We start from the raw sequence: 16,343 nt of genomic DNA on the forward strand, positions 1-16,343 counted from the left end.
GCCTGGTGAACTTTTTCCCCATGGGATTTCAAGCCTCGTTCCCTCTAGTCTCCTCTTTCTGCTTGCCCGCCGGTGTCTCGGGCTATTGAGGTTTGGTTCACCTCGCGTTCCAGCGCTGGTGTGTTGATTCTGCTGCTAGTGTCTCAAATTGTGTGCTCCCATGCTCTCCACACAGGTCCACTGTGAATCACTAGTTCTGGAAGAGTTTCCTCTGCTGTTTCTTTCCCTACTCTTCCTTGAACCTGCAGTATCTCCAGTTTTATTAAACTGTCTCTTCCAGGACTGTCAGTGTGCTCCCTTCCTCTTCTGCCATCTTGCCACTCTCTGGCTTAATATTATTAAAATATGTTTTTGAGCTTGGACCATTATGTGGGCAGCATATTGTTGTTGGTTTCAAAATATTTCCCTATGCTCCAGTCATGAGTTTCCAAGGCTATGGAAGCCCTCTGAGTTCTCCGACTCTTATCTTGTTTAGACAAGGTCATAGTCAAAGTGGAGGTTCTCTCCTCCCTTCAGAGAAAGGTACCTCCTTCTTTGATGGCCTGTTCTTTCCACTGGGATCTCACTCGCAGAGATCTTCTGCCAGAGTGTCTTGGCTTTCCATGCCTGAAATACTCTCATGAGCTTTTCAGCCGGATCCGAATGCCTTTAGGGCTGATTCTGAGGCCAGAGTGCTATTTAGGACATCTGCCATTCTATGAGTCTGCTGAGTATCTCACTTCCCATGTTGGATCACTCTCCCCTTTATTTACTCCATCAGTTAGCGTTAGCAGGTACTAGACTTGTCTATGTGCTCCCTTTGACTCCCAGTCCCTTCACCATGACCAACTGTGAACTGAAACTGATCACCTGGAACAGTGAGATGGCATTGGTACATGCCACCTCAATGGGATTGAATTGGAATCCCCTGGTATGATTCCAACTCCACCACTTGGGGCAAGTCAGCCTGAGCATGTCCCAAATTATACATCTCTTCCCTCTCCCATTCCCACCACCATGTTCAACAGGGATCACATTTCAGTTAATTTTTAACACTTAAGAATAACTGTGCATCAATTACAGATCTAAACCAGTCATATTAAGTAGAACAGATAAAAAAACTACTAAGAGGGATAATGTATTAAATTGTTCATTAACAGTCAGGGCTATGCTGATCAAGTCACCGTTTCCCATAGTGTCCATTTCACTTCAGGAGGTTTCCTTTTTGGTGTTCAGTCAGTCGTCACCGATCAGGGAGAACATATGGTATTTGTCCCTTTGGGACTGGCTTATTTCACTCAGCATGATGTGTTCCAGATTCCTCCATTTTGTTGCAAATGACTGGATTTCATTGTTTCTTACTGCGGTATAGTATTCTAAAGAGTACATATCCCATAATTTCTTTATCCAGTCTATCGTTGATGGGCATTTAGGTTGGTTCCAGGTCTTAGCTATTGTGAATTGAGCTGCAATAAACATTAGGGTGCAGACCGCTTTTTTATTTGCCAATTTAAATTCCTTTGGGTAAATTCCAAGGAGTGGGATGGCTGGGTCGAACGGTAGGGTTATCTTCAGGTTTCTGAGGAATCTCCAGACTGACTTCCATAGTGGCTTGACCAGTTTGCATTCCCACCAACAGTGGGTTAGTGTCCCTTTTTCCCCACATCCTCGCCAGTATCTGTTGTTGGTAGATTTCTGCATGTGAGCCATTCTAACCGGGGTGAGGTGAAACCTCATTGTGGTTTTGATTTGCATTTCCCTGATTGCTAATGGCCTTGAACATTTTTTCATGTGCCTGTTGCCCATTTGGATTTCCTCTTTGGAAACTCATGACTGGAGCATAGGGAGATTACTGATGCCATAGACAGGAGTGTCAATTGGTAAAGTCAACAACAGGAGTCACTGTGCACTTACTCCTCATGTAGGATCTCTATCCTTAATGTGCTGTACATTGAGATTTAATGCTATAACGAGTACTCAAACAATATATTTCACTTTGTGTTTCTATGGGGGTGCAAACTGTTGAAATCCTTACTTAATGCATACTAAACTGATCCTCTGTAAAAAAAAAAAAAAAGAAAGAAATTATCAATTCCCAACTTGACTCTCACTGGGATTAAACATGACAATAGGTCTGCTCTGATTTCATCATCATTTAAAAAAATCATCTATTATTTTTCACTTTATGTTTCTGTGTGGGAGCAAACTGTTGAAATCTTTACTTAATGTATACTAAGCTGATCTTCTGTATATTAAGATAATCGAAAATGAATCTTGATGTGAATGGAAGGGGAGAGGGAGTGGGAAAGGGGAGGGTTGTGGGTGGGAGGGACGGTATGGGGGGAAAGCCATTGTAATCCATAAGTCGTACTTTGGAAATTTATATGCATTAAATAAAAGTTTAAAAAAAAAGAAATCTTCTGTATATAAGATAATTAAAAATGAATCTTAATGAAGAATGGGATTGGAGAGGGAGTAGGAGATGGGATGTTTTGCAGGTGGGAAGGTGATTATGGGGGGAAAACCTGCTGTAATCCAAAAGTTGTACTTTTGAAATTTATTTATAAATTTATTTATTTATTAAATAAAAGTTTTCTAAATAAAAAAAAATATTTCCACTTTTCTCCAAATAGGAAGTACCAAAGGAGAGAAACTGAATTTTATTTGCATTCAAATGTTTTATCAATTGATTATGAGCCAGAACCACAGTTGCAATTTCCTTTATAATGCACGTAAGCAGTGACACACATTTTGTAGCATGCACACATTCTCTAGTTCTTCCAGTTTTCTTGAGTACAGTGTTAAGATATAACCATGTGTTTTTTATACTAGGCCATATCACTTCAAAGACCAAAACCAGCAAAACAGAAGAGACAATGAAAAACAAGCTACATGAAGTCTAATTTTAAAGTAAATGCTGGGGTCGGCTCCATGGCACAGTAGGTTAATGCTCTGCTGGCGGTGCCAGCATCCTATATGGGAGCTGTTCCTAGTCCTGGCTGTTCCTCTTCCATCCAGCTCTCTTCTGTGACCTGAGAAAGCAGTAGAAGATATCCCAAGTCCTTGGGCCCCTGCAGCCATGTGGGAGATTGGGAGGAAATACCTGGATCCTTTCTTTGGATGGGTGCAGCTCCAACTATTGCAGCCATTTTGGGAGTGAACCAGTGGAAGGAAGACCTTTCTCTTTGTCTCTCCCTCTCACTGTCTGTAATGCTACCTGTCAAATAAATAAATAAAATCTTTTAAAAAAAAGTAACTGCTGATGTTCATTCCATTCCTCCTCTGTGCTATTAGTCCCTTACCATAACTTCTCTATTCCCCCAAAATAATTTAATGATTTTTTACTGCCTTTGGACAATCAATTTTTTTCTTAGTGTGAATCCCATTGAGATTTTCCACCCTTCAAAATCATGTTCCACAGTTATGCCTCTTCTATTGAAAAAAATCCCCACTACTCAGTTGGATCTAAATAGATGATAGGAAAGCAATCTAATTGTGTTAAAAAACCTAAGCAATGAACTTCTTCTTTTTTTGACAGGCAGAGTTAGACAGTGAGAGAGAGAGAGAGACAGAGAGAAATGGTCTTCCTTTTCCATTGGTTCAACCCCCAAAGCGGCTGCTACGGCCAGTGCGCTGTGGCTGGCGCGCTGTGCCGATCTGAAGCCAGGAGCCAGGTGCTTCCTCCTGGTCTCCCATGCAGGTGCAGGATCCAAGGACCTGGGCCACCCTCCACTGCACTCCTGGGCCACAGCAGAGAGCTGGACTAGAAGAGGAGCAACAGGGACAGAACTGGCACCTCAACCAGGACTAGAACCCGGGGTGCCGGCGCTGCAGGTGGAGGATTAGCCTAGAGAGCTGTGGCACCGGCGCAAAGAACTTATAATAAAACACTTTCCCGTCACCCCATCTCCATAACCTTTCAAACACATTCATGTTTTAATCTTAATGAAGCTGACAGTACAAAAATCACAGACATGAGGCCTGCTGTCCTGTAATGGGTTAAAGCCCAGGCCTGCCATGCTGGCATCCCATATGGGTCAAGTCCCGACTGCTCCACTTCTGATCCAGCTCCCTGCTAATGTGCCTGGGGAGGCAGGGGAGGATGGCCCAATTCCTTGGGCTCCTACATCCATGTGGTTGACCTGAGGACACTCCTGATCAGCTTCAGATCAGCTCAGCTCTGGTCATTCTGACCATTTGGTGGTGAAGCACCAGATGGAAGGCTGTCTTTTCTCTGTCTCTCCCTCTCTCTGTAACTTTACCTCTCTCTGTAATTCTGTAACTTTTTTCAAATAAAATAAATATTTTTTAAAATCACAAGAATAACACATTTAGAAAGAGTCTTATTTTAAAGCAATGATTTTTCATACATTTTTAGCTCAAAAACATTTTCTTCAAACAAAATATAGATGTAAAATGTATGAAACAGACTGAAACAGGTATCTGTTATAGATACAATGCCAGAAGGATGAGATTTTCTACACCTGCTTCTGAGGCTGAGATTGGAAAACCAGAGAAGTTTATCATACATTTCAACATCCTTTGAACCTTATTTAGGGAGAAGAAAAATAACAATTCTTTTAGACTTCAACATTCACCACCAATATCTTTTGGCCCTTTCTCAGAAGGAATTGAGGGCCACACAGGTTTCACTCAGCTACAATTTTTTAAACTGATTCCTAGATGACCCCAATTTAATAATTATCCTACCATATAAAAGGGGAAGATGCCACTACCATTCAGTAATATTATACTCTTAAATTATTCTCAGAATCTACTCATAGGAAGGATAATTGAAAAGTTTATTTAATAGTGCAATGAATTCTATTTTAATAGAGCTTCATTAAATGAATTCAAAACTCCAACTTTAAATTTTACAGTTAATTGAGTTTTGTGAAATCTTGGTTTCATTAATGACAAATAGATTTCTATTATCAGTAGTTCAAATTTGGTGGACAGAGACCACATATACAGAAATGTTGTGAGTGGGCAATTTTCTAGAAGATTGGCATGCTTTTATCAACCAAAAGTTGTGATTGGTAACAATCTTCTCAAGCTGAAAGTTGTTAAAAATGTTGCACATTTTAAAAATAATAGCTATACTCTCATGGGCTTTTTAGCCAGATTCAAATGCCTTAAGGGCTGATTCTGAGGCCAGAATGCTATTTAGGGCATCTGCCATTCTATGAGTCTGCTGTGTATCCCGCTTCCCATGTTGGATCATTCTCTGCTTTTTAATTCTATCAGTTATTATTAGCAGACACTAGTCTTGTTTATGTGATCCCTTTGCCTCTTAATCCTATCATTATGATAAATTATGAACTGAAACTTATCATTTTGACTAGTAAGATGGCATTGGTACATGCCACCTTGATGGGGAAAAAAAAGGTTAGCTCTTCATATTATTTGCCAAAACATAATGGAATAGATAATCTTTGTTCATTTTAGATGAAGCATCCTAAAAGTCATTATACATTTTGCATGCAATTTAAGTCCATTTATTCAGGTTTTAGTTTCTGGAGAAACACTTTAAGTCCATTCATATTAAATATCACAATCTAGAACATAAAAATAATAGCAATAATAAAAATACTAGACAAAATACAATGAAATTAGTATGAGCAAAGTTTCACTCTAAAATGTTTTCATATTTTTCCATTCAACTATTATAACCCAACATTGTAATAACGCTATCCTTTCCATTTTCTTGATGAGGACCATAAGGCACAAAAACTATTTAGAATTATTTTGGAACTTATTTGTAGCCAGATAGTATCAGCACAAGGATAAACACCTGTACAGTATAGCATTGTGACTTCTGCTGCTAACCTCCATTAAAATACTGCCTCATGAAAACACAGGTTAACATGTGTGTTTATCAAATGCTTTCTCTGCATCTATTGAGATAACATGATTTTTGTTCTTCAATTTATAATGTGATGTATCATATTGATTTGTGAACCACTGCTGCGTACAAGGGATAAATCCAATTTGGTCTAGGTGAATGAGCTTTATGATGTATTGTTGGATTCGATTGACTAGCATTTTGTTAAGGATTTTTCCATCTATTTTCATCATGGATATTGGTCTTTAGTTTTCCTTATCTGTTATAGTTTTTTCAGGTTTAGGAATTAAGGTGATGCTGGCTTCATAGAAGGAGTTTGGGAGGATTACCTCCCTTTCAATAGTTTTGAATAGCTTGAGAAGGATTAGAGCTAGTTCTTTAAATGTCTGATAGAATTCCCCAGCAAAGCCATCTGGTCTTGGGCTTTTCCTTGCTGTGATGGTCTTTATTATTGATTCAATTTCTGTCTGGGTTATTGGTCTGTTTATTTTCCAGTCTTTGTGGATCAATTTAGTTATGTCATATGTTTCCAGGATTCTATCCTTTTCTTCTCAGTTTCCCAATTTGTTGTTATAAAGCTTTTGGTGATTTCTGATGTTCTTTCTTTATTTCTGTGTTTCTTGTTACATTTCCTTTTTAATCTCTAATTTTGATTTGGGTCTTCTCCCTCTTTTATTGGTTAGTGGGCCAATGATGTGGCAATTTTGTTTAATTTTTCAGGAAACCATTTTTCATTTTGATTTTTTATATTTTTTTGTTTCAATTTTATTATCTACCATCAAATCTTATAAATTGCAAATAGAATAAATAAGACCTCCAATCAGTATACAGGAGAATCAATATGTTGACAAAAGAGAGAAGGGGACAGTAAGTAGACTTCATGCTTAAATAGAAGTTAATGCTATTGACTATCATCAAGGCAGTAAAATTAATGTATCAGGAACTTGAAAATTAGAAGAATCTAATTCTCTGGCAGATTAGTTTAAAAACTGATTAGAAGTTACCCAGCAGAAATCAATAATTGTTTCCCCAGATAAGACAGCTTGGGACACATATTAATGAATTTTCATTGATAGCTGCATCACTAGTACAAAAGAGACTAGGAAATCCTGATCCAATGTTGCTAAGAAAAACTGGATCAGTGAATACTCTATCTGGAAATGACTTCATCCTATGACTAAATTTGATAGAAAAATTTATACTGCACTTTATTTATCCTATCACTAAATTTAATAGGAAAACTTCTACTGAACTTTATGGGATGATATATATTTATAAATATATATCATCCAAAATAATAATAAAAATAAATGTATTTATTATAATATGTAATTATATACTATATATTGTATATTATGTGTAATGATGCTAAAGTAACAATTGTTCAACGTAAGTGTCAAATCAGCAGTTATTTCAATACCATCTTCATCCATATTGATGACATGTACTTGTAGACTCATTGAAAACTAATCAAGCCAGGATTCAATTACAAAAGACATTGCAAAACAGATTAGGAAAGATAAAGAAACTGGGTTGCTGCACCAGGACCCTGATCATGGTCCAGCTTCTTCCTGCCTCTTACAGCCTTAGCAGCTGCCGCCAGCCTGAGATCTCTGGCTTCACTTTCTCCTCCTCTTCTTCCTGCTGAGCACATCAGCGTCTCAGTGCCTTGGAGGTCTCTGCCCTGCAACCAGAGCCGTTGATCTGGGTGGCCACGTTTCCCCACTTGTGTATTCAGCCCAAGGTTATTTCGGGGGCCCCCTGATGGCCACCACGGCTCTGTCGCCTTTACTTGGGAAACTGCCCCTGGACAATGGCTCCCACTCGCTTCCTCGCTCACTTTCAAGTGGGACACAGCCTGTGTGTGAATCCCCAGTTTCAGACTCCATTGTTGAGTACAACTGCAGCAACCGCAGGATCTCGTGCTCCCGCAGAGGTGGAGAAGGGTCGGGCCAGGCAGGTGGTTCAGGAGTGCGGCAGATTCCAGCGGTTTCAGCAGCACCCCGCTGAGTCTGAGGGCAGCTAGAGAGGGTCCCCAGCCAGACCACTGAAATCTGCCCACGTCCTGCCACCACAGGCTGACCTGAGGGAGCAAACCCGTCCCTGGCCCGCTGCAGCACGCAGCGCCTGGCAACCCCCAAGACAGGGTTTCAAAATAAACAGGGGGACATCAGAGAAAATAAACCCTCCCCAAAGCAAACTTGATAATGGTGTACCCTGCAGTGAGCAACCAACAATAAAAAGGTGGAAAAGTAAATATAACCTGAAACTAACAAAGATCACCTCTGCACAAAGAAATGAAAATAACTTTTGGAAGGATTCTCTTTCATCTGACAGACTTTGGAACCAGGGAAAAAAGACCTTTTATAAATACTGACAACATTAAAAACATGCATTTGAAGAAATCAGAATTTCTGACTGAAGGGAGCCAAAAGGAACACTGTTGGAGCAAACTGGAGTGATCCACCTTTTCCTAGAGACTTTCCAAAGCCTCGTGGACACTGGCTGGGAAGCGCTGTTTGCCATTCCAACCTAAATAGGGAGCTGAGGTGCGTACTCTTGAAAATGCTCCTAATGTTTGTTCAAACTTAACATTTCAGTTTTCTAAATAAAAGTTTTTCCCATATTCCTGTACCTTTATAAATAAAATTGATACAGAAATGGAAATATACATTTTCATAATTAAGAGTGCAAAAGACGAGTTTTAAAGTTACACAGAAACAACTTATATTTTATAAATACTATATATCATGCATAATGTTTGTATTGTTAACACTTGAGAGGTATGTTGTACTTTTGTTATGAGAGTGTGCATTTGGCCCTGCACACATGGCAGATGTTTTCTTTATATATAATGGAGACATTTTAACTGTGGGTTAAGGAGACAGAAGAGCAATAGATTTGCTCTTAGGGTCTTGAGATTACATTAAGAAACAGCTGCTGAATCTCAAGATGAATATGTAAATGTGAACTGTTTTGCAGTGCACTACTAAAGTTTAAATGTGTAACACAACATTTTAAACAATGGAGTTTTTCTATTTACCCAAATTGATTTCTGCTTTCTAATTTACGATTCCTGGGAAGCTCCTACCCCATTTTTACCAAATTTAGTTTCTTAGTTTGGGTATGTATTCATTATTTAAATTTAAGATACCTCTAATTTTTCTGACAACAAAATTGGTCCAAATAAAATTTTAAAGTAATAAGAATTTGGTCTACCTTCTAAAAAAGAAAACATATTGGGGTCAAGTTTGTCACAATAACACTTTTCATAGCAGATAAATAAAGATATGATATTCAGAATCCTGTAATAATTTTGAAATAAAACTATTTTAGAAAAAATACAACGATGGCATGAGTTAGAATGAAAATGAGTAAATCAATAACAGTGATATAAAAATGGTAGCATTAAAGAATTACCTTGGTGTGAGTATTGTATAGCAGGTTAAGCCACTACTTTGAATTCTGCATCCATATTGGATTGCATTGTTCTTTTCCCATGATTTCCCCTTGACTCTTACCCAGCTTCCTGTTAATGTCCACCATGGGAGGCAGCAGCCTAAATATTCAAGAGATATTTATAGCTAACAGAAGCTCCAACTAACCTAAAATAGCTGTAGATTTCTAAGATTTCAACTGAACTTCTTGTCTCCAGTTGAGAATGGGGAAAAATAAGGAAAAATGTGTAAAAGGCCAAAGACCAAGTAAATTCACCAAGTGCATTCAAGGGTATTCAAAAGTTTAGAGAAGCATGGAGTTAAGTGGTGTCTATTTTTGTGCAGAAATTTTGAAGTCCATAAATGGTATTTTCATAGTATTTACTTTACATAAATATTTTGAAAACCTTTCATGTTATGTCTGCTCAAGGTGCATAAAGGTGAAAGAAGAAATTTTCAGATTTGAGTCACGAACCCCATAGAGAGCCAGCAATGCAGTGGAGAGGGTTACCTTTCCACCTGAGCTGCCAGAATCTCATACGGGTACTGCTCCTGGTCCCAGATGTTCCACTTCCAATACAGCTCCTTGCTAATGTCCCTGGGAAAGTATACTTATTCATCACAGATGAATAAACAGATCTATTAAAATGTCCACTTTTTGGAGGATGAACAGTTCAAGTAGAGTTTCCATAGCTATTTGCTTAATCTAGTTGGCTAGTACAATATCACTATGATAGAAAAGACAGACACAATAAACTGAAAGATGCACACTCCAGTATCCTTGAAGTAAATAAAAAGTCCGCAACCAAATATGCCAAAAAATCCTAAAACACATTAAAAAGATTATTCACCATGATTAAGCAGTATTAATCCTAAGGATGCAAGGTTGATTCCACATATACACATATGCAGTTAGATTGACTATAATCAAAAAAAAAAAAAAAAAAACAAAGATAACAAGAGTTGGCAAGGATGAAGAGAGGAGAAGATCCTTGCACTGTCAATGGAAATATTTATTAGAGCAGTCATTAAGGAAAGCACTCTGCAGGTTCATTGAAAAGCTGAAAACAACATTATTAACAATATAGCCATCTCACAATTGGATATTTATCCAAGGGAAATAAAATCAACTATTGAAGGGATATCTGCACTCACATGTTTACTGCAGCACTACTCATGATATCCCACAAAGGGAAACCATCTAATTGTCTATCCAGCCCTGCCTGAATGAAGGAATGCGGTATCTTTACATAATATTATACTATAGTCATAAATAAGACTAAAAATTGTCATTTTCAACAACATATATTGAACTAGAGGTCATTGTGTTACGTGAAATCAGCCAAGCAAAATAAAAAAGACCTGTACTGGGTGATCTTACTCTTTCATAGGTAGAATCTAAACATCTTACAGAAGTTAAGAATATAGTGAACCCAAGATATCTTGTCATTTCATTGTGACTATTTTAGTATGCATCATTAAAAAATAAGCTCTCTTCTTTAAAGCATTGTATCACTGTAATCACAGTTTCAAAAATAAATGTCTTTAATTACATCAAAAATATTAAATTATTCTGTGATCTTTTTAACAATTACTTAAACTGGGATTCAAATAAAGTTCCCACATGGAAATTGAAAAAAAAAAAAAGAATATAATGGTAGGCCGGCACCTTGGCTCAATAGTCTAATCCTCCACCTGTGGCGCCGGCACACTGGGTTCTAGTCCCGGTTGGGGCGCCGGGTTCTGTCCCTGTTTCCCCTCTTCCAGTCCAGCTCTCTGCTATGGCCCGGGAGTGCAGTGGAGGATGGCCCAAGTCCTTGAATCCTGCACCCGCATGGGAGACCAGGAGAAGCACCTGGCTCCTGGCTTCAGATCAGCGCGGTGCGCCAGCTGCAGCGTGCCGGCTGCGGCGGCCATTGGAGGGTGAACCAACGGCAAAAGGAAGACCTTTCTCTGTGACTCTCTCTCTCATTGTCCACTCTGCCTGTCAAAAAAAAAAAAAAAAAAAAAAAAAGAATATAATGGTAGTTACCAGAGGCTGGGGATTCCTGAGGGAGATGGAGGAATTTTGATTAATGAACACTAAGTTATTTAGAAGTAAGTAGTTCCAGTATTCCATCACACAGTAAAATGGCTGTATAACAATGTATTACATATTTTTCTTAAAAACACGGGGAAAAAGTATTTTGAAAGTTTTCACTGTGATGAAATGCTAAATATTCAAAAACTGCATATGACTACTCCGATTTCATGTTATTCAATGTGTGTATATTAAAATATCACATTGTATACCATGAATATACACCATTCTTAAATGTTAGTTCATATTTTTTAAAAATAACAATAGTGTTATTTTGATATTATGAATTTTCTTCTTCCAGATCTCTTATTTTTGTACATATTTTGTCTTTTTTGCTCCTCTTTTCCACTGTACTAATCTAATTTTCATTAAATGAATATTTTCTTTTGAAATATTTGAATACCTTCAGTTATTTTTAAACCATGTATCTTTTAAAATACATTTTCTCAGTAATTGTTATTTAACATTCATGTATTAAAAGTGATGACTTGAAAACAACACTAACTGAAGGCATTATTGTGCATCTTTCAGAAATCTTGTACTTTTAATTCTATGGTTGCACTGAATAGGGATTTTTTTTAGACAGGCAGAGTGGACAGTGAGAGAGAGAGAGACAGAGAGAAAGGTCTTCCTTTTTGCCATTGGTTCACCCTCCAATGGCCGCCGTGGCCGGCGCACCATGCTGATCCGAAGGCAGGAGCCAGGTGCTTCTCCTGGTCTCCCATGCGGGTGCAGGATTCAAGGACTTGGGCCATCCTCCACTGCACTCCCTGGCCACAGCAGAGAGCTGGCCTGGAAGAGGGGCAACTGGGACAGAATCCCGCACCCCGACCGGGACTAGAACCTGGTGTGCCGGCGCTGCTAGGTGGAGGATTAGCCTAGTGAGCTGCGGCGCTGGCCTGAATAGGGATTTTAATCGTCTCCTTAAGGTCATTCTGTTTTCAATCAGAGTGAAATTCAACTGAATATTTGAGGACCTGAAGTTTGTTGATGTTTATTTTCAAGGTCGTTCTTTTTTTTTTTTTTTTTTTTTTTACAGGCAGAGTGGACAGTGAGAGAGAGAGACAGAGAGAAAGGTCTTCCTTTGCCGTTGGTTCACCCTCCAATGGCCGCCGCGGCCGGCGCGCTGCGGCCGGCGCACCGCGCTGATCCGATGGCAGGAGCCAGGAGCCAGGTGCTTTTCCTGGTCTCCCATGGGGTGCAGGACCCAAGCACCTGGGCCATCCTCCACTGCACTCCCTGGCCACAGCAGAGGGCTGGCCTGGAAGAGGGGCAACCGGGACAGAATCCGGCGCCCCGACCGGGACTAGAACCCGGTGTGCCGGCGCCGCTAGGCGGAGGATTAGCCTAGTGAGCCGCGGCGCCGGCCCTCAAGGTCGTTCTTGAGTATTTTATTTATCCTCTCCTAAAAACATGTTATGCTTTATTATGTTGTTACCTACAGTTAGTCCTAGCGAAATAAATGAGGAAAATGCACATGCTTGGTCAAATAAATAGGGGTAAAATAACACGTATGTCACTTCTCAGTGTAAAATACATGAGCTAGTACATATTTTTTTCACACTCCCCTTCCCTTTAACACTGCCACATGCAGCTTTAATGATGGTGAGACCTCTATCAGCCTGGATCCTCCCAGATTCAGGAAAATACAGTTCAGAGGCCTCAGAACCTATTGCTGGACATGTCACATAACTGAGTAATACTCATTTTTTTCCAAATTTACTTTATTTATTTGAAAGGAAGAGTTACAGAGAAACAGAGGGAGTGAGGGAAGGAGAGAGAGAGGGAGAGAGAGAGAAACTTCCATCTGCTGGTTCACTCCCCAGATGGCTACAATGGCCAGGGCTGGACCAGACCAATGCCAGCAGCCAAGAACCTCCTTCAGGTTTCCCATATTGATGCAGGGGCCCAAGGACTTTGGCCATCTGCTTCTTTCCAAGTGCATTTGCAGGGAGGTGGATTGGATGTGGAGTAGTCAGGGATCAAATCAGTGCCGATATGGGAGGCCAGCACTGCAGGAGGCAGATTAATCGGCTACACCACAATGACAATGCCAGCCCCAAGTAGTACTCATTTTTTTATAATCCACATAAATTCAGAGCTGCTTTACCACAGAATAACTAGTATGAACTAATTGCTGTGACAATTTCTTTCCTAATAATTTGCACTACTGAGATAGAATAACTAAATTCAGCATTTAGAGAAACAACGGATTTTATATATATATATAGAGAGAGAGTTTTAAGTACTGAAGTAAGGTTTAGTGAAATGTTATATCTGATATATATATATATACACACATATATACATATATGTAGGCATGCTTGCATGGATGTATACTGAGGTACATACATGGATGGCACACTTCAAAACACATATATATATATATATATTATGCATGTGAGATTAGAAGATAAATTACTTTTAGTAGTTAATTTTTAACTTCTTTTGTATTATCTAAAGTATCTGAAATCTGAAGTCACAAAAAAATTATGTAACTACTTTTTCCTATAATGCAGTCAACTTTTATATGCCAGTTACTACTGTTTTACTTCATTATTCAGATTTTTAAATATTTTGTTTGTCTCAATATAGAGAAAAATTATAATCCATTTTTATGGTTACTTTACAAAATGAGTTAAAATGCTGTTATTTGGGACCTGCATCATGGCATAGTGAGTTAAGCTGCAACTGGCAGTGCCAGCATCCATATGTGCATTAGTGGGAGTCCCAGCTGTTCCAGCGCCAGCCCAACTCCCCGTCCATGTGGCTGGAAAAGCATCAGAAGATGATTCATGTGCTTGCACCCCTGTACCCCTGTGTGAGATCTCAGTAATTCTACCTGGCAGGTTGCAGCCATTTGGGCAGAGAACTTGTTAAGTATATCTTTCTATGTCTGTCACCCTTGCTATGATCCTGCCATTCAAATAAATAACATAAACCTTCAAAAAATTTTACTGGAGTTATCTTGAGAAATGAATATCATAGACATCAGAACAAAACTTAAGTCTTATTTATGTATTTGTTTATTTACTGATGTATTTTTTATTCAGAAAGCAGAGTGACAGGGAGGGAGAGAGGGGGGAGGGGAGGGGAGAGAGAGAGAGAGAGAGATAGAGAGAGAGAAATTTTCCATCTGCTTATCCACTTGCTAAAAGGCATGGACTGGGCCAGGCTGAAGCCAGGAGCCTGTGACTCCATCCAGATCCCACAAATGGATATCAGGAACCACATCCTTGCCATCATCTGCTGCCTTCCAGGGGCATTAGCACAAGCTGGGTCATCAGCACAGATCAGCTGGGACTGAAAATGGCACTCCAGAATGCAAAGCAAGTGTCCCAAGTGGTGGCTTATTGTATTGTACCAAAATGCAAACCACCTATGCTGTATTTTATGAATAATGTTGTCAGAAATCCACGTACGGGGAGTTCTCTACTAAAATCAAGAAGGCCCAATTCTGTTTCATTTTTAAAGTATTTACAGGTACAACTATTTTCCCCCTCTGTTTCATTGAAATAATCTTGTAAGCCTTGTTCCACACTAATCTAATAAAATTACTTCCAGCTACAGGTCAAACAATCTGCAGTGAAATCAGTTAGGTCCCCAATTCCAGAAAACCCTGCAGTGCAAAATGTTAAACAGCCCAAAGTAGGGTACACAAGGTAAAATTCATCTATCCCCAGCCATCCACGAAAAAAAGACAGTGCCACTGACACTTTCTTTTTGGGAAGATATGAGTTTGAGAAAACTAAGTTCATTTCCTGTAAAATGTGCTTCCTTGCCATTGAAATCCTTACAAGCTATATTAGGTGCTGGAAAACATGGAACATGAGCAGTGTAGTTTGTTTAGTGAACTGATTCTTGCATAGCAGCATTTACTTCTGTGTCTTTATAAATACATTGTCTCTACTTGAGGTCCTGAGCCCCTGTAGTGCTGGTGGTGGCCATCTGCTAAGATCCTGTGTTGAATGGTACCAGCCACAGGACACCCAAGGCCGAGCAGCCATGGCCTCCAAGGCACAGAGCCCTGAAGGCCAGAAAGCCGCCATGTTAGGGACCAGCACGTCCCCCCCTTTAGAACCGTATTATAATTCTAAAATGCTCAAGTAAAAATGAGACCAGAGCATGGGCATGAGGGCCTGGCTGTCCCTAGAGCAGATCTCTGGGTGTGGAGGGGTGTACTCTTTTTTTTTCACTTTTATTTAATAAATATAAATTTCCAAAGTACAGCTTATGGATTACAATGGCTTCCCCCACCCCATTAACTTACCTCCTACCCACAACCCTCCCATCTCCTGCTCCCTCTCCCATTCCATTCACATCCAGATTCATTTTCAATTCTCTTTATATACAGGAGATCAATTTAGCATATTTAGCAATTTCAACAGTTTACACCCACACAGAACACAAAGTGAAAAATACTATTGAGTACTAGTTATAGCATTCATTCTTTTTTTTAACTTTTATTTAATGAATATAAATTTCCAAAGTACAGCTTATGGATTACAATGGCTTCCCCCGCATAACGTCCCTCCCACCCTCAACCCTCCCCTTTCCCACTCCCTCTCCCCTTCCATTCACATCAAGATTCATTTTCGATTCCCTTTATATACAGAAGATTAGTTTAGCATACATTAAGTAAAGATTTCAACAGTTTGCTCCCACACAGAAACATAAAGTGAAAAATACTCTTTGAGTACTAGTTATAGCATTAAATCTCAATGTACAGCACACTAAGGACAAAGATCCTACATGAGGAGTAAGTGCACAGTGACTCATTCATTCACATTGAGCAACACATTAAGGACAGAGATCCTACATGAGGAGTAAGTGCACAGTGACTCCTGTTGTTGACTTAACAAATTGACACTCTTGTTTATGGCATCAGTAATCATCTTAGGCTCTTGTCATGAGTTGCCAAGGTTATGGAAGCCTTTTGAGTTCGCCGACTCCCATCTGATATAGACAAGGTCATAGTCAAAGTGGAAGTTCTCTCCTCCCT

General features: G+C 39.4%; 2 pseudogenes; one reads left to right on the forward strand and one right to left on the reverse strand.

Annotated features, from left to right (window-relative positions):
- ORYCUNV1R-PS1575 (vomeronasal 1 receptor oryCunV1R-ps1575 pseudogene) overlaps window positions 1-16,343 on the forward strand; it is a 1,374,299-nt pseudogene that overhangs the window by 112,227 nt on the left and 1,245,729 nt on the right.
- Window positions 7,570-15,390, reverse strand: LOC138847086 (TM2 domain-containing protein 1 pseudogene; annotated as a pseudogene).

The sequence above is a fragment of the Oryctolagus cuniculus genome, chromosome 19 (assembly GCF_964237555.1).
Source record: "Oryctolagus cuniculus chromosome 19, mOryCun1.1, whole genome shotgun sequence".
NCBI classification, from domain to species: Eukaryota; Metazoa; Chordata; class Mammalia; order Lagomorpha; family Leporidae; genus Oryctolagus; species Oryctolagus cuniculus.